The following is a 19,835-nucleotide window of genomic DNA, read 5'->3' on the forward strand; positions in this document are numbered from 1 at the left end:
TAAACAAAGCACTTCATGGCAAAGGCCAGGATATTGAGTGTGGCTTCAGACCTGGTTGTTCCACTATTGACCAGATCATCAGCTTTAGATAGCTTTTCAAGAAGATGGCCGACTTTAATAAGACCTGCTCACCACTTTTGAAAGACTTCTATCAGGTTTTTGATTCAGGGCATTGAGCAAGGTTGTTGGAGCCGATGAGGTGACGCAGCAGCCCTGGGAAGATAGTGTCGAGATTAGAAGAGCTCTATCATGAAACAGAAAGCTGTGTTCGAGTCAATGGCAGATACATGGCATGGTTTCCCACCTCCTCAGGAGTGCCTCAAGGCTGTGTTCTGTTACCATCATGGTTCAATATCAGCATTGATTGGTTGATGGATAAAGCTCGAAGCTGTGAGCTGAACACTATTCTGCTTCAAGATCTTGAATATGCCAATGACATCGCCTTGTTGGCTCAGTTCGGTGAATAGCTGCAGCTGATGGCTGATCTGGTTGGGCAAGAAGTAGTGCATGTTGGTCCAGATATTTGTCCGGATAAAACTAAATCCTTGGCCATTACCTTCAAGCAGCCTCCACCTCCAGATTACATCCAGCTCAGTATTAACCTGTCGGGATGGAACACTGAGCTGGTGGCCGCTGTCAGATATTTGGGCAGCATCATAGACGGTGCTGGAAGATGCTTGAAAGATGTGTCCACACGAATAGCAATAGCTGCTGCCATGTTTCAGGCCCTTCAGCAGCCTCTGTGGGGATGTCATGACATCAAGCTTTCTACAAAGCTGTGGCTCTATAGACCCACAGTTATGCCAACTCTATCGTATGGAGGTGAAATGTGGGAGCTAGGGAAAGCTGAAGAACACCGGATTGACATTTTCAGTTCTCGTCTTCTTCGTCAGCTGCTTCATATCAAGTGACTGGATGAGATCGGAAATGAGGACATTTGAAGCTGAACTCCACAATCGCCTCCTTTCGCACTGGTTCAGTTTCTGCGATTTTCTTGGTAAGGACATATAAGAATGGAAGACCAAAAAATTTCAAAGCATGTTTATCAAGGAATACCGCCATCCAGCTGGCAATCACGTGGATGTCAAAAGCTTCAGTGACGCGACAAGATTACCAGTGTTGGACATGAACTGACTATGCAACCAGACCACCTTAAGCATCATGCCAGAGATCCATCTGGGTGGCACTCTGTGTGCAAGGAGGCCACTTCCCTTTGGGATTTGTAATGATAATGATGAATTTGAAATCATGAAACAAAAAGCTGTCCTCTTGCTCTCAGCTACTGATTTTTACTGACGCAGTCCTGCTTGTATTCCTACAGAACTATATATGTATTCTCTGTTTAATCATATTCAGCATACACATTGCATGGAAATTGTGACTTTTCAAAGATTAACTAGGTTCTTCTGTGTTAAACATTTTCTTGAATATATTTGTCCCTTTGGGCGGTCATGTGGTTAAACTATGGAACTGGGATGTAGGAGATCTGGGTTCTATCCTGCCATGGGCTTTTTGTGTAACCTTGGTCAAGTCACTTCACCTCTTTGAGGCCTTTTTTAAACACAAACTTGCACTGGTTAAACTAATCGTGTATTTTTAAACTGTGGTTTACTTAAAACCAGTGCAAGTTTCTTATTTTGGCTTACTGAGTGCTTATTTCAGTTTTAAAAAACACCATTCATTAAACCGGTGCAACATTGTGCATAGCCCAGGTCGGAGCCACAATTCCTACATGCCTCACAGAAGTCTTGTGTAACTACATTAGTTATAACACTCACACCACCAAAAGAAAATGTTTTTATTTTGTTCAACATATTCCATTGGGCCCACAGTGAAAAAAATTCAAAAAGATTTTTTTTTTTCATCTTGTGTTTTTTGTTTGTGGAGTTTGGACACCCAGGTTCCCCCCACCCTCTTTTCAGTTGAAAAAGGTGGGTTTTTTTTAACTAAGACACAAAATTTTTATTCTCACTGAAACTAAATACATTTTTTTCAGAAATTTCAAAATTTTTAATTTCAACTGTTTTGCAAAATAAATTAATATATATATTTTTAAAGTACGCAAGTGAATGCTTTTGGAGAAAGTTTTCATTTTAGTCAAAAAGGCATTGTCCGTTCGAAAAATACTGACCCGCTCTATAAATTAGTTAATGTTTGTGAAGTGCTTTGAACTCCTCAGATGGAAGGGGCTACTTATGTGTAAATTTATTATATTTTATTTAAAAATTATCTAAATATAGTCATTCTCGATATATTTTTGTATGAAATTTCCTATCTTTTTAAAGAAAAAAGATGGAAAAGAAAACATGTAAAAGTGTTTCATTCCCCAGGACTTTAATGCTTTCTAACCCTATGTCTTTCTTGTCTATTTAGGCTGTAAGCAGTTTGAGGCAGAACTGTCTCTCACTATATGTTTGTACATGTTTGTGCCTAGCTCAATGCACCCTGCTTTTGCTTGTTGCTTCTAGTACTACTTTACTACAAGTAATTAAAAACGACATATGTGGACCTTCCTCTGGCATGGATCCTACTGCAGAATCCTGGCCGCAGACTGGAAAGCTCTTCAGGACCAGGGAATGCCATTTGTCTTGTGTTGCATATGGTGCCAAACACTTTGGAGCCAAATGTGTAATAATAACACTTGATTTTAGATACTAACCAAATTTTTACCAATTTTTATGTACCAAAGCTTAAAAGTAAGTGTTGGCCTTTGTTTTACAGGTCGGAGTTTTGATTAAATATGTAGAAAAACCTCTCACAGTTTGTAAAGAAATATTACCTTTGTATTTCTTTAAAGATACCATCTCAAAGATTTATTACAGCTTTTTTCCATGCTGTAAAGCACTATCTGGAGTAATTAAATCTGTCAATAGAAATTTTTTATTGAAACGTTATCTTTATTGCCATATAGCATTTACATTGTGAGGTGCTTTGTCGTGTGCTATCAATCCTAGGCAAATATGTATTTTTATATCCAGATAAGAAAATATGTTTCTTAAATAATGCAGCAGTATCTCTCCGTGATCTCTTATTTTAGGCTCAAATTTACTTCTGCTTTTGGAAAATGAGTGGTTCATTTCCCCCTGGATACACACATGTAACTCCCTTTTGATATCAATAGATATTAAGAACATGTATCAGGTCATAGTGTTTAAGGTCAGAAGCCTACCCTGTTTTTAACCCTCTCTTAAAATGAAAAATCATGAGAATGAAGTAACAGAAAGTGTTACATATGCTAAAGCAATGGTTCTCAACCAGGCATACGTATACCCTGGGGGTACGCAGAGGTCTTCCAGGGGTACATCCACTCATCAAGATATTTGTCTAGTTTTACAACAGGCTACATAAAAAGCACTAGGGAAGTCCATACAAACTAAAATTTCACACAGACAATGACTTGTTTATACTGCTCTGTGTACTATACGCTGAAATGGAAGTACAATATTTATATTCCAATTGATTTATTTTATAATTCTATGGTAAAAATGAGAAAGTGAGCCATTTTTCAGTAACAGTGGCTGTGACACCTGTATTTTTTTGTCTGATTTTGGAAGCAAGTAGTTTTTAAGTGAGGTGGAACTTGAGGCTATGCAAGACCAATCAGATTCCTGAAAGGAGTACAGTAGTCTGGAAATGTTGAGAGCCTCTGTGCTAAAGAATATGGGATGGACATACTGGTCAAGATTTTCAAAACTGGGTGCCTAACCACAATCTCTAAATCCGTGGTCTCCAACCTTTTTATGCCCAAGATCACTTTTTGAATTTAAGGACAACCCAGGATCTGCCCTGCCCATTCCCCAAAGCCCCGCCCCACTCACTCCATCCCCCCCTTTCTCTGTTGCTCGCTCTCCCCCACCCTCACTCACTTTCACTGGGCTGTGGTAAGGGGTTGGGGTTCAGGAGGGGGTGCAGGATGTGGGCTGGGGCCAAGGGGTTTGCAGTGTGGGAGGAAGCTCCAGGCTGAGCTTAACGCAGGGGGTTGGGATGAAGGAGGGGGTGCAGGGTGTGGGCTCTTGGAGGGAGTTTGGGTGCAGAAGTGGGCTCCGGGCTAGGGCAGAGTGTTGAGGTGGATATGGGCTGGGGCAGGGGGTTGGAGTGCAGGAGGGGCTACAGGGTGCTGGCTCTGAGAGAGGGGTCAGGGCTGGGGCAGGGGGTTGGGGTGCAGGAGGGGGTATGCAATGCTGGCTCTGGGAGGGGGCTGAGAGCTGGGGGTTGGGGTGTGGCCTCCCGCCGGGTGGCACTTACCTCGGGCGGCTCCTGGTCAGCAGTGCAGCGAACCTAAGGCAGGCTCCCTGCGTTCCCTGGCCCCACGCCACTCTGGAAGGGGCCAACATACCCCTGTGGCTCCTGAGGGATGCGGGGGGCACGTGGCTCCATGTGCTGCCCCTCTCTGCAGGCACCGCCCCCACAGCTCCCACTGGTCACAGTTCCCCGTTCCTGGCCAATGGGAGCTGTGGAGGTGGTGCTTGCAGGCAGGGGCAGCTAGGGGTGAAAGTAACTTAAAGGACTTACCGGTATGCCAGAGTCCTAAGCAGGGGGCATGGCCTCAACTGGAAGAGGCAGGGCCTTTAAATACCCTGGCCCTTTACATCAAGATTTAAAGGCCCAGGGGCTCCGGCTGCGGCTGGGAGCCCCAGGGCCTTTAAATCACCCCCGGAGCTGCCAGCTGCCGAGGCAGCTGGGAGCCCTGCAGCTCAGGGGCGATTTAAAGGGCTCGGGACTCCGGCTGCTGCTACCACAGTGGAGCTCCAGGCCCTTTAAATCGCTGATGGAGCCCTGCCACTGCTACCCTGGGGCTCCGGCAGCAGGGCTCAGGCGGTGCTTTAAAGGGCCCGGGGCTCTGGCCACTGCAGGGAGCCCTGAGCCCTTTAAATCACCAGCCGGGGGAAGCCGGTCCGGTCCGGCACGGCGTACTGGCTCTTGCCAGTACGCTGTACCTGACCGGGCTGGCTTACTTTCACCTCTGGGAGCAGCGCACGGAGACTCCTGCCCCACCCCCCACCCCCCAGGGCCACAGGGGTGTGCTGGCTGCTTCTCGGAGCAGCATGGGGCCGGGGCAGGCAGAGAGCCTGCCTTAGCCCTGCTGCACTGCCGGAGATCACAATTGACTGGGAGAGTCTCTAGGATCAACCAGTCAATCGCAATCGACTGGTTGGTGACCACTGCTCTAAATCCATAAATCCGTGACATATTTTGTTTTTTACTTTTGTGACGATTGCAAGATCTTTGACTCAGTGACTATGTACTCTTTATTTGTACTGTGATACATCTGTGACACAGCCATTGGTGTCAACTAGCTAAGGGTTCATTCTTTACAAACGCCTGTCTCAGACTTGAGAAACTCATTTTCACTTTCATTACAGCTAATACACCATTTATCCATAAAGGGTAGCATCTGAGGTCTCTTCTGAAAGCTTGTAATTTGCCAATACTCATAATCCCTGAAAGATTGTGCTTATGGGTAATATTTAAGGAATAATGTACCTATATTGAAAATCGTGCCCTCATGCTCTTGGAGTAAAAGTGAGTCACTAGGGAATCATGTCTCTGTGATGGCCCATTCAAGCAGGAGGGAGTTGTCACTCCTCCCTGGCTAGCCAATCCCATAATGTATTGCTCAATTGTCCATCTTTGCACTAACCTGGAAAAGTCCATAGAAAACCTGTCAAACTATGAACATCAATACCACTTGGAAGTGAAAAGGATGATAGGACAGCTAGGTGATCCCCCTGCATGTGAATAAAGATTTAGGATATCACAATGTGGAGAAAGACACTCTGGATCCATTCACTCAGGAGGTACCATGATGAGTGGGGGTGCTTCATGAAAGACTGGGTCCTAGCTCCTTGGGGCCAGCAAGCACTGCAAAAGACTGGACTTTAGGGTGAGACTCTACTTTACTAGATGGGAAAAGTAACTATTAATAAGTGTAGGCCCTAGTTTGCATTTTATGATTTTGTTTTATATGTAAGCATTTGTTTCCATCACTCACGCTTGTTTCTATTTGAATCTCTTCGTTCTTTAGTAAATTTCCTCTTGTTTTATGACAATAGAACCCAAGTGCTGTGTGTGATATGGGAGGGGTGGTCTAAGGTAAAACTGCTAAACTGGGGTACACTCCTCCTTTGGGAATGGAGGATCTGGGATTTCTGTGGGCATCCAGTGATCAGAGGCTGGATACCACAGGGGGACACTTTAAAGGCACCTGGTGACTGGGGTGCATCTATTGTTATCCTGCAGGGCAAAAGCAGGGCTGGCATAGCCCCGAGGAGAGTTCTTGAGTGGCTAGCAGGCTGGTTGTGTTAGGGAGATACACCCAGCTGGCACAGACTCCTTTGCACTGGAGTCATATGGAGACAGGTGGGTCACAGCCCCGAGAAGCATCACAGCATCTCACAGACTTTTGGGTACTGTAATATAATAAAAATATATGGGCTTATCTTCAAAGATGCTGATCACCCACAACTCCAGTTGAAGTCAGGGTTGCTCAACGCCTTTGAAAATGAAATGAATAATGAATAATGTCAATGCTTTTTTTCTGAAGGAAGCAATTTAACTTATGGGGCAGGCAAATATCATGATGCAGTAGACTGTTTGGATGTTGTGTGCATGTGTAGTGGGGTGGTCACCCTGCTCCAGCCCTGGAAGGGTTAAAAGCAGCCCTACAGAGGGCTGCGGCTGGGTAAAAGGGATTAGGAGCAGTTGGGGAAGCTGACTGTGTAGCTGACCATAGCTGTCGCCAGCTCAATCAGCGCCCAGGTGGCCCTGATAAGAGGGCTGTGGGCTAGAAGCTGAAGGAGTCTCACTCTAGCTCTGGAGTGGGAAGGACCTAGCTGCCTGGGAACCAGGTACCCAAAGTGGAGCAGTGCTGGGGAAGGGCAAAGGGAGCTTGGGAGCTCCAGCCTGGTAAAACTCTAGGCTGCAGGCCTTGTCAAAGGCCCAAAAAGGTACTGGGGCTGCAGAGGGGCAGCCTGGGGATAGGCAAAGGCAGCAGGTCCTACCCCCCTTGCCAATGATGAGTGGTCATTACAGACTGCAGTATGCCCCAGTGAGTGGGGGCTAGATGATGAGTGGCAGTAGCCACTGAGGCAAGGTGGGTTTAGAGGGTTGAGGGTTCCCCTGGGAGGGGAGACCCAGAGCTTGTGGGTCCTGCTGGGGCAGAACCTTGAGGTAAAGGGCACCGGGGGTCTAGGAGAGACATGGGGGCCTGAGGCAGGTGAGACACCAGCCTGCAGAGGGCACTCCATACACTGGAAAAGAGCCAATTCACAGGACAGCCAGCAGGAGGTGCTACACTGGTGAGTCTTGCCCTGCTACAGTGTAAATGAAACATCTGACAGGGATGTGTTACCAAAATATTCCCATCTCCTAGCTACAGATAGTTTCAGTGTGTAAGATATACATTTATTAATTAAAACATCTGCTTAGTAAACATTAAGGGAGAAAGCATGATCCAACAGAGCCAGTGCGGTAAACTGGAGGCAAAGGGCACAGAACTAATGAAATCAATGTTAATTCAAATTATTACGGTCGTAGTAATCATTGGCCTCTGTGCTGTACAGAACATAAGGCAAGATACAGGAACTTCAAAGAACTTTACAATGGCATGGCCTGATCCAAAGCCCAAATAATCCAATGGGAATCTTTCCACTGGCTTAAATAACCTTTGGATCACTAAGATTCCATTTCTCCAGACACTTTCACACACCCTTAACTTTGTGCAGATGAGTAGTTTCAGTGGGACTGCCCACATGCCTGAAGTTAGGCACATACATAAGTGCATTCAGGATTGGGGTTGGGGGTCAAAGGGCCTGATTTTACACCACTAAAGTCAATGGGCTTTTACCATTGAGTTTTACAGGTGCAGGACCAAGCCCTAACTTACAAGCTTATTACACTGTTAGGTGGATCCTATTTCTAGTTAGCATTATTTATGTTTCATTATCACTCCTGTAAAGAACGGCATTATCCCATAAAGTCCATTTAAAATTGAAAGAAGTCTCCTGAAGGTTCAGGTGTCACTCGGGGTTCTTTCAACCCAAAGCTCTTGGTAACTTTTACTCTGGGCTAGGTGGTGTCAGGAAATAAATCCGGGGAGACACGGCCGTCTGACCGATAGATGGCTGGCACAAACAGGACAACACGAGTGCTTTCACTTAAAGATAAACTTTACTTAGTCTCAAGCACTTAGACACATGTCTGCAACAGGTTAGTAAAACGCCCCCAACCCTTGATAATTACCAAAGCTGAGTGTGGCTCTCAAGTGGCACAGCGGCAGCCCGTCTGCTAGTGGGGAACACAAGATGTATCCAGAGGCAGAGTCCAGTCCTGAAGAGTTCCCCTACCTCAAACTTTCCCCCCTTATTTATACATTAGTAATAGAATGACATGTCCCTTAAAGAAAACTTGTTAAGCAAGCAGTTCCAATGGGTAAGCAAGAGGCTCCTTCTAATTATCAATTAACCAGGTGTGGGTTTTTCCAGAGTTTGCAGCCTTGAGGCCCCAGTAGACATTCCTGGGACACATACATGCATCTTAGAAGAGCAGGATCAGCAACCTCAACACAATTCTTAACAGGAAGGACGGGGGTCAAGCTGCCCTTTCTGTGGCACCCAAACCTCCCTCCCCTCCCCTCCCCTCCCCTCCTGCCTTGGTTAAGCTTGCTGACTTGGCTGCTTTTAGCAATAAGCCATAGTGGTTTCAGGCACTTTACTGGCTTGCCAAAGTCTCCCTGTACACAGGGAGGTGATGATTCATTCCATCCATTATTGAGTGCTTGTAGCATATTTTTATCTATGGTAGGTTTGTACTGCTGCAGCCATCACGAGGTGATGCTTTTTCATCTGGCAACAGGTATGATTCGTAACAATATTATCAATAATTAAATCCTAACAATTGCAATAATCTTTACAAGTATGATCCTTATGTTTCTTTCATTGTACAGCGTACCAACAATAAAACCAAAGGGATTTTTTTAAATTTTAAATATCTTATTTTTATGCAATAGCATTCTTTTTTCCAAAATGCGCTCTTAATACATGACCAGAGGATATGTGAGTGGGTCCCTTTTTCGTTATGATTGTGCCAGCAGTCTGGCAATCTGTGGTGTCTTTATTAGTTACTGAATGTTGGGAAATAGTGGGAATCTATTTTTCCATAGGAATTCTTTCCAAATTGGAATGCATGTTGTGATGCGAAAATTTTGGCAAATTTTTCCTCCAATCATCTTTTATAATATCTATTTGTCGTTCTTGTACCAATGTATGCATAATATAGAATATGCTTTGCTTCTTCTAATTAAGAAGAGAGCTTTGGGATATCTCTTGGATTCTTGACCTTTTTGTACCATTAGAAAACATTCTGCAGATGTAGCAGGAGCTGTCTCAAGGGTTGCAACTGTTTGTGCGAAAATAGGTAGTGTATAATTTGCAAATATTTATAAAATTTTGTTCTTGGTAATTGAAACTGCTGTTAATTGCTCATGATTTCAATCCAGACAGCTGGTTTGTTTTTCTGCAGAGCTCCCACAGGATGGGAGGCATTACTCAGTGCCTCAAACCCCAACAGGCTTTGCTTCTTTGCATCATTTTATTGTGTATATGCCACATTTCTAACCATACTTGACTGAGTAATGAAGGAGGCTGTGGTTTGTTCCATGTATTAGAAAGGGGAGCAGCAGGTATCTGAAGTATCCTAAGCCTTTGACTTTGAGAATTTACCAGCGGATAGAGGCATTGGGAGTTGCATGGAGCTTGAATAAGAAGAGAGGACAGAGAAGAGCCTGCATGAGCTCAGCCTTATGCTAAGTAACGTGGAAGTGGTAGTTGGAAGGATGAATGTCATGAAACATCTTGAACAGTGATTGGAGTTTAATTGAATTACAAATTAGAATCAGGCCAAGTCCCCAAAAGGCAAGACAATGTTACATTGTTGCAAAGCAAACTTTGTCAAAAATGATGCACGGCTGAACTAATCACACTGGCAAATTGAAATGGGTGGGAACGACACAGAAAGGAAAATGACAGGGAAGCTGGCAAATATTCTTCCAAGGATAAACGTATTAGAAAAGAGAGAGAATTAGTTTGGGTGACCAGGAAAATACAAGGGGCTACAAAAGAGAGCATACCAAATCCTTATAAATCAATAGGGTAATCAACAGGAGTTATATAATTACAAGCATGTAAGAAGCTGAAGAAGAACATAGCAAAGGACAAACAAAAAAGGATTTTACATAAATATAAAAGGAGCAGGAGGTCAGTAAGAGACGATAGCGCCCTTGAGGGGGATTTGATGACAGACTGATGAGGCAGATATTGCTGGAGAACTAAATGATTAATTTAAGGAGGGTGAATGAAAAGATAAGTTTCTTGAGAAAAGAAAAAGCAAAAGTAATTAAAACTAATGGTGATGCTGAAAAGATAAAGAGAAATTCAGAGCATCTAAAATCATGACCTTCAGCTGGAAATATGAAAGTTCTGGTGGATGAAATATAGAAGTCTGTAGTGTGGCACTTTTACACCAGCTGAGGATCTTGCCCCCATGTTCCTAGGACAGAGTTAATCAGACTAGCTTCACTGAAGACACTGATTTATGCCATCTGACGATCTGGCCCATGAGAGATAACTAGACTGGAGGGAAGCAATATGTGACTATCATATTTAATAGGAAGAACTTGGAAACTATTGATCTATTCCTCTAATTTCCATACTGCAGTTTCACTTCTGGTCCCCATCCTGTGGTCAAGAGTTGTTGGTCAGGGAAAAAGCAGGACAGCCGTTGGTCAGTCTCAGATGGAAAAAGTCCATATGACTTTAAGTAGACGGTAGTCATAGTTAATCAGCTGGACTGAGCTATCTGAGTCAATCTGAGGCCCAAATAAACAGCTTCATTCTTGTTTAGTCAATGAGAATGAATCGGAGTGAAGCAGTTTATCTGGGTTTCCAGTTGACTTTTGATACAATACCATATAAAAGATTAATGCATAAGCTTAGCAAATACCTTCACTCAGATAAACAGCTGACTAGGTAAGAGAAGCTGGCTGTGGGTGCTAAATGGTTACAAAACAAGCAGGAGGTAGGTGATCTACTGCAGGGATTAGTAATGGACACACTCTTGCTCAGTCTACATATCAGTGACCGAGAAGGCAAAACCATCAGGGCCTGATCCAAAGCCCATTGAAGTCAAGGGAAAGACTCCCATTGACTTTAATGGGCTTTGGATCAGGGCCTGGATATGCAATCATTCAGATGACTCCAAGACCCCAATGTAGCAAAGTTCTTAAGCACCTGCCTAACTTTAAATATTTAATGTAAGTAAATCTCATTGACTTCAGTTGATGACTAGGTTTTAAATTAGACAGGCACTTAAGTACCTTGCAGAACCAGGCCTAAATGAGAGGGGTGATCAATACCAAAAGAGGAAGGAGGCTAAATCTAGAGCAGGGGTGGGCAAACCACAGCCCAAACTGCATTTGGCCCTACAGACATTTTAATCCGGCCCTCAAGCTACCGCCATGAGCAGGGTCCGAGGCTTGTCCCGCTCTGGTGCTCCAGTCGGGCAGTGGGGTCAGGGTCTTGCCCCGCTCTGTGAGGCTCCTGGAAGCAGCAGCATGTTCTCCCTCCAGCTCCTACACATAGGGGCAGCCAAGGGACTCCACATGCTGCCCCCGCCCCAGGTGCCACCCCCGCAGCTCCCTTTGGCTGGGAACCATGGCCAATGGGAGCTGCAGGGGCAGTGCCTGCAGACAGGACAGTGTACAGAGCTGCTTGGTTGCGCCTCCACGTAGGAGCCAGAGGGGGGACATCCTGCTGCTTCTGGGAGCTGCTAGAGGTAAGCACTGCCCGAAGCCTGACCCCCTCCCATGTCCCAACCCCCTGCCTCAGCCCTGATCCCTCTCCTGCCCTCCGAACCCCATGGTCCCAGCCCGGAGCACCCTCCTGCACCCCAAACCCTCATCCCCAGCGCCCACAATCCCAGCCAGAACCCTCACACACACACCCCTGCACCACAACCCCCTGCCCCAGCCCGGAGCCCCTTCCCACACACTGAACTCCTCATTTCTGGACCCACCACAGAGCCGCACCCCCAGGGGGAGCCCTCACCCCCTACCGCACCCCAACCCCCAGTTTCGTGACCATTCATGGCCTGCCATACAATTTCCATACCCAGATGTGGCCCTTGGGCCAAAATGTTTGCCCACCCCTGATCTGTAGAGACCTGGAAAAAACAAGGACATTGACATATAAGTGGCTTATTATTTAATGAAAACAAGTAGAAAATAATGAGAGGAATGAAAATGCAGGGTCCTTGCTTTTTGATAGCAGAGGTAAACACAGTTTATTTAGACCGTTATTATTAATATCCACATGTTATTTTATATTTAATACACTGAAAAGGGGTGAGATGTTTTAGTTTAATTTTAAAAATAGCTGTGCACATCTATTGCAGGAACCACCAATTATTTTAACTTTATTTATTTGGGTGGATTAATTTTGTAGCCAGCCACTCTATTAATTCCCTGTAGGATAAGGGAGGACAGAATCCAGAGAAAAGAGACAAATATATTGTCAGTTGTATACATGTCATTTAATTGACCATCCCTCATATACTGTCATCCCCAATTCCAACATTACCTTTCATAGCAAGTGCTAATGATTGCACAGCCACAGAAAATATCCAAAGAAATAGAGTAACCCTGATAGGCCCCTCCAGCCAAAATGAAACTCCCTGTAAGATCTCCATTAATTAAAATCTCTACAGCTGGATTCCCTTAATTGTAGGAAATGAACACAACCCCTATAGTTAACTCTTCATTCAACGGCTTTCTTCCTGCATCTACAGAGATAAGCAGCAGTTGTTTGGCATCTAACTTGACTGATGCATGATGTTGCTAACTCTTCTTTAAAATGATCTGCTGCTCAGGGTCCAGCAATAAACCCAGTCTGATCTCTCTTTGAAAATCCCCTAATCAGCCTATCACATCTAAAGTCTAAATCTTGGCTTTTAGGTTAATATCAGTATTCACGAAAGCAAGTCACCATCTTGTGTCTTACTGTCTTTATCCCTGAGGCCAAGCCTACACTAAGTTTTGCCAACACATGTTACATCAGCATAAAGCTGCCACAGTTAGTACCTCACTTGTGCGTGTGCATACTTGGCTCCTTGTGTCAGCGCTGCACATGCTCACCAGGAGTGCTTGTGTCGATGCCCAGTGCAGTGCAGAACCTAACACCATCCAGCTCAACATCCAGGAAGTTTTGGCAATGCAAGGTGGAGCAGAAACAAATCACACAACGGTGACTGGGAACGAGGGATCAACTTTGCAGAGTGCCCTTGTCTCCAACCCACAATGTCATCCATATCCCATAATTTTCACACCTTCTTTAAAAATTCCACAAACCCAGTGTGGTCCTTCATGGGCCAGGGACAAGCCAGAGCTTCCCACAGCACATCCAGTTTGTGGCCAGATCTCACCATTTCTTCCTCCACAACAGCTCTAAAGTCCAGCCTTTTCTCCTGGTCACAACATTCAAAGTCTGGTCTGGTCCTCCACCATCTGGATTACTGCATCCTCTCCCTCTCTAGCCTCCCTGCCATCCATCTTGCCCCTCCTCCCACCCCCACCTGTGATACATTGCAAGTGCTATAATCTTCTCTGACTTTCACACACAACATGTCACCTCCCTCCACCGGCTTCCCTTTCTGCACTGCATTAAATCCTAGTCGTTGTCCTGCTTACTCCTCCTCTCCCACTCAGCCCTCCTCATCCTGGTCCTTCACTTCTGGGCAACTCAAATTGGCAGACCCAAGGAAGGCAGATATGAAAAAGAGGAGCTATGGGCAAAACCTGCCCGAATCCCATGCAGAGAGGACACATATTTATCTTTTTTTTCCAGCCTGTCAGTCTCAAAAGAAGATTCTCTGGATCAGACCCAGAGCTACTGAGGCTGATTTTACTCCTCAGTTGGTCTTTCCTACCACAGTGAGTGAACAGCTCCCCCCTCGGGGGCAGCCTCTATTCAAAAAAGTGAATTGCAGGACTATGGATGGGAAGATTTCCCCCCAAGTGCCCTATGGATACAGCCACATTTTCTGCTGCTGTTGTATTGATTGAGGGACCCATCACCAGGGTGCCCCTAAAGGTTCTCAAATAAGTATTTCTAGCTATAGACAGAGAAGGTGAGATTTTAACCCAGGCAGATACAACTCAACCTGAAAAGAGAAACTAAAGAGATCTAGTTGGACTATATTCAGGGAGCCTTGGAGGAGGGATGAGCAGGGTATCAGGATGCTACAATACTACGGTCATCGATGCCCCACAAAGCAAAGGAAAAAAGAGTAGAGTTCCATGATTCCTTCCTCTTCCTCTCCTTGAACCAAATTCCCAAGAGATTTAAGAAGGAGAAAAAGGTCATAAAGCCCTAGGGAATCCAGGAAAAACTCTTCAAAGCCAGACAAAAATCTTCCTCTGCAGAGAAGGAAGAACTTTCTGAGTCAGAACAAGGGGAGGGCGACCAATACACTCCTTCCCCATGGCGGTCATAAACCATGGTCTGAGTTACTCTGCAGGGTTGTGAGGGAGGGGCAATGCCAAAAAGTCTCCTCCTTTACCAGCCAGGGTTTTCCCTTGGGCTCACTAGGCTATTCCAAAGCATCTAAATATGTTTATGTACCTCTCTTTAATGAAATGGAAAGAGACAGTTTTCCTCACCTGCTCACTTCGGTTCTTTTTCAGGACACACCCACCAAACTGAACAGGCTGTTTCCTTCATGCTACCTCAGTGTACGTTCAGTTACTGTGCTGTGTAGCAGGGAGACGTCACAGAAAGACCACTCTGAGGAAAATTCCAGAAGAAAATATGAAAACCAGGTAGATTGAAAAATGTACACTCAAACACTACAGAGAGGTTGTGATAGTGAGCTTGCTTGATGAGATGAGCTTGCTCAAGGTCTGCTTCACACCCCAGATCTTGCCAGCCAACTTATTTTACTACCACCCCCACACAAGGTTTTTTGTGTGTGTGTGGACGTGGATTGAGTCAGTGGGAACTCAAGCTATAACGTGGTAACTCTGTTGTGAAGACACGCTATTAAAGAGAGAGCTTATTCACACCATACCCAGAGGCCTTTGCCATTAGTGTTAAACAGCTCTTAAATGTACCACAAATATGTTATGCTGCTAGGGAAAAAAAACTGGTGTGGTGGAACACTAGCTGTGGCATTTATCTGAACTTCAGCAGAGGTAACAATGAGGTTCAGAAGCAGAGCAATTGTTGCTCCAGTAGACGTGACTGATCTCTGTGTATGCATCAGGGAGTGAACTTAACCCTTTTGGTCCCATATGAAGAGCTAGTTGGAGGCTTCCTGGATGCCAAAATAGTGACAATAGCTTGTTATCTGTTACTACTAAGCAGTAACGTGGATGTTCAGGTAACTTGCCTGGCCTCACATGAAGAGGAATTTGGAAAGCACCACCTGGAGAGAGATCCCCTGGTAAGATGGCTTCACTGGACCCGAGGTCCAGGAGGCAGTGTGGGTGCATAAGGCCATTGTGAAGATAACATTGATACTTAACTCTTATGGGCTTGGTCCCCTGAGAGCTGCATTCACCTTAAGGGAGCCACAGCTTTTGAAGAGCAAACTCCCTGTTCATTCTGCTGGGGAACAAATACCCCTCTCCATGAGGGATGGATCCTTTGGAAACTGAGTCTTGCCCTACCATGTAATAAACAAAGATTCTGATTTCTGACCCTACCTGTCCCGTTGGGGGTGGCTAGCGCTGCAGAACACATGGACTGCAAATGCGTGTGGCCTCCATCTGGGGAGTTATGGGGGGAGACCTTGTACACCTACATGGAGGTCAGTCCCAGTCTAGCCACTGTGTGTGTGAAGAAATGCTAATTTCTCTCATATCCATTCCTTCCCCAACTCTCTCACAGATTTCCCTTGTTTCCTCCTGGCTACGCTCAGAAATTCATTCTTTTCCCCACATCCCCACCCTGCCTCCACAAATCACCTGCTTCTAGACAGATGACAGACACATCCTTTCAAGCCTCCTTGAGATGGTTCCTGACTCATGTGGAGACAGAAGGCCTCAGAACTGTGAACCTTCCTGGAGTCAGGGGAGGAGCAGCAGAGTAACTGGCACTGAGGTTGCCTGCTTTTCCACTGGGGCTCTCTCAGTAGCCAGTAGAGGGAGCTGTTTCTCTCTCGAGTGAACGACCTGTGTTTGCTTCAGTTGCTACTAAGACAAAAGGCCCTTTTGGAGACAAAGCCGCACGCAGTAAACACATCTGCCCCTTGACCCTTTCCTGAAAATGGTCATTGGACAAATGTCCAGTTTCCCATTGGTCTAGTCTAGACCTGGTAAGAGAGAGGATACAATGTGCTGGGAGAGTGTAGGATGGTGGATGACTGTCCCTATGTCCAGCACAGGACCCCAAACTCTTCTTGTTACTCCTGCATACCGAAGGCATAATAATAGGTACTTGGCCCAGGAGGAGAGCTGCCTCTTGCTCAGTTATATATCTTTCCCTCATGCACATCTTCGCCACTCCCCTTTTTTGCTGCCGTAGGATCTGGCCTATAACTCACCACCTTACACATCCTGTTGTACTCATATAATGAATTAATGAAAAAAACTACATGGAATGTGGACCTGCTGAGCTGCCTCTCTTCAAAAAAAAAAAAAAAAAAAAAAAAAAAGCCCATTCGGGGAGAAAAAATATATACAGGATACTATCAAAAATTCTTCAGATTTCTCTTACTGTTGCTCTGTATTTATTTCACTGAAGAATGTGATTATCCACTACATACAAACTACTGTTTTTGCTTCTCATGTGAGATGTGGCCACATTGTGCAGTGCAACAAAGAAAGTACAAGGCACCTGTGTAACTGCATGGGTGTCTTCTATGCGCATTGGGAAATACAGCCAGCAGATATCATAATAATCTCTAATAGCTTATGTCCATCCCTCTTTGTTCTGTGATGGCATTTTTAGGGTTTCCTGTTTGTGGCACTTGTCCCAACATTAGAAAAAAACAACAATTTTTTGGCAAATTGTGACTCATTTATAGGAGTAACAAATCTATATTTAGTTTATAGTTTTTAAAAATAGTTTCCCTGTGAATCATATCCAGTGTTGCCCCCTTTTTGAAGTCCCTGGTTCCCAGGAAGGAACTCCCAGCTACTGTGGAAGAACTCTCAGGTCCACTATCCCTTCTGCAAACAATTTTCAGCACCGCAAGAATTGCAAATGTTGGGTATCGTAACTAAGCCTGGCACCCCTGAGGTTATATGGTGCTCTCTGGGCCAGATCTGGTACCTCATGAAGTCATTCCATCAGGCTCCCTGTCCACACACTGGTCTTCAGAAGGATGGCCTGGTGGCTAGAGCATTAGCCTGTGACTCAGGAGAGCTGGATTCAATTCTCTGCTTCCACAGACTTCCTGTATGATCTTGGGCAGGTCACTTAAGGTAAAATTTTCGAAAGCACCTACCTGACTAAGGAGCCTAACTCCCTTAAGTAGACATCTGCTTCTTTGTGGCACCATTTGGTGGAGGATTGCAGTCCTTGTTGCTCTCGAGCAATAATTCAGTTACCCCCTGGTCCTTAGCCTCCTCCAATGTGAGAGTTCACTTTCCTTCTCTCTGGGAACCCGATAGTTCGTAAATCCAGTATAAACCACCACGTCTAATTCCAGGAATCTTAAATAAAAGCAGGGTTTATTTGGCAGGAGGGCAGAAAATAGAGAGCATTGAAAGGCATGTGAAGTAGAATTTAGGCCCTGATTCAGCAAAGCTCTCAAACACATGCTTTGCTGGATGGGTTTAAGCAAATGCTTTGCTCAATCAGTGCCATAAGCATCTAGATAAATCCCTAAAATAAGTCCAGCTAAACCAGCTCTAGCCTTAAGTGCATAGACTAATGTATAAACAAGATGAAAACCTTTCAGATTGGAATGTCCTTGTTCTGACTCACAGCACCATACTGTCGGTCAGCTCAGTTTTCCAGCTACTCTCTCACATAGTTTATCTGTCAAGGTATGTCATGTCCCAGTATTTCCCACATCCATCTTGTCTTTGATCTGGAAATGAAGTGTTTACCCACTTTAATACCTTATAGTTGTCCTTTTAAATCCCTGCTCAACAAGGACCTGATCCTGCCTGGTGCAGACCATTCTTGTCCTGATCTAGCAAAGCACTTAAACATCGACTTTGGTGGTTCACGGGCACGTGCTTAAATTTAAACATGTGCTAGACTGGGGGCAAAATGTTCAACAGCTGGTCAAGTTGAGCCCTGCTGCTATAGGTTTGTGTCAGTTCCCAAGCACAGTTATTTTTGTATATAATGCAAGTGTTTCTCTCATTGTTTTATGTTAGATTTTAGTTTATTCTGCTGGTTCGGTTTATAAGATTTAAATCCCATAAAAGTTCCTTCCCACATGCACACATACTTTAGCCAAAGACATTTGATCTAAAGGAGTATAACCAGCAGGTGGCTTTGTCAATAAATTCTCATTAACATCATTTTGAGAGGATGTTTCATGCACATTGAGATTGTTATAAACATCCCTTACTAGACCCAAATGACAACTTATTTTATACTAAATATTAAAGTGTCTATAGCAATGTATATAGCTTTTTGTACAAGCCTTTTCTCAATATTTTGTTTTAATCTAAAATGTGAACCACTACTTATTTTGGATGAGGATATGTGACATTCCCTAGGGTGTAATCTGAACTGCTGTGTTCCCTTAGCTCTCCAGCTGGTGAACAGCAAACCTCTCCAGGCTCTGCTCGCTCACTCAGCCACCAGCATGTAAAGCCACTCCCAGCTGAGTACATGAATGCTATACCCAGCTATCTATGAATTATATATAGGGTGACACCCACATATCCCTCAGTCCCAGTCTTGACCCCCAGAAAGTGCATTTTGTATCGTTCAGTAGCTCACTGGAGTGTACAAGCTCATAAGTAGTCTGTCATTCCAGCAATGGATAATGAATACTCACCAGCCCTTTTGGCCTGAGTAGAGAGTTCCCAAACACTTCAATCAAATAAACCGGTTTAGATAAAACAATAAAGCAAGTTTATTAACTAGAGAAAGATAGATTTTAAGTGATTATAAGTGACAAGGCATAAAAGTCAGAATTGGTTACAAAAGAAATAAAAAAAGAAAACCACACGCTAATTCCTAAATTTTACCAAGCTAAACAAGATCTGAAGCAAACCTCATTCTCACCACACCAGATGCTGCAAGCAATTCTCAGTTCACAGTTCTTCATTCACACTCTGGATTTCCACTCAGCCTGGAACCACTCCGCTTAGTTCAGTGCTCTTCAGTCATACATTGATGTTATGAGCAGAGAGATATAAGGTGGAGAGGAGAGGGTCCTGTGGAGGTCACTGTCTTTTATTTTTAGACCCACCTCCTCTCTTTGAGGATTGCCTCCCCACCAGGATAAAGATAAACAGTCCACTGTGTACATGAGAGTCACACCATACCTGGTAGGAAATGTAAATTTCTTGCTTATACTTCCCCGTTGCTGAAGAATGGCTGTTTAAGTAAGTGATAGCCCACTTGGCTTTGTTGAAACCTGTCTGGGGTTGCCAGTGTGACTTTGTCTCTGAAAAACTAGTTTGTGGGCATTACCCAGAACTACAACATAATTCAGTAACAATCATATAGCAAAATTTTGTAATTTTACATGCATTGATGTTACACACATCTTAATAGGACAATAATGTTCAGCAGCTTATGAGTTATCAGTGATACCTTACAAGGCATGCTTTGTACCAAACATATCATAACCATATGAAAGTGGTGAACATG

The 19,835-nt window shown here is 44.5% G+C and overlaps 1 protein-coding gene and 1 long non-coding RNA gene across 2 annotated transcripts in view; one reads left to right on the forward strand and one right to left on the reverse strand.

The window, feature by feature from the left end:
• The window catches only part of LOC141978885 (uncharacterized), a 32,508-nt gene extending 24,168 nt beyond the window's left edge, over positions 1 to 8,340 (reverse strand). Inside the window, exon 1 of the long non-coding RNA XR_012636439.1 lies at positions 8,242 to 8,340. This is a non-coding gene — a long non-coding RNA (uncharacterized LOC141978885). The remainder of the gene's footprint in view (positions 1 to 8,241) is intronic.
• The window catches only part of CRY1 (cryptochrome circadian regulator 1), a 510,254-nt gene that overhangs the window by 84,223 nt on the left and 406,196 nt on the right, over positions 1 to 19,835 (forward strand). The window lies entirely within an intron of this gene.

The sequence above is a fragment of the Natator depressus genome, chromosome 1 (assembly GCF_965152275.1).
Source record: "Natator depressus isolate rNatDep1 chromosome 1, rNatDep2.hap1, whole genome shotgun sequence".
NCBI classification, from domain to species: Eukaryota; Metazoa; Chordata; order Testudines; family Cheloniidae; genus Natator; species Natator depressus.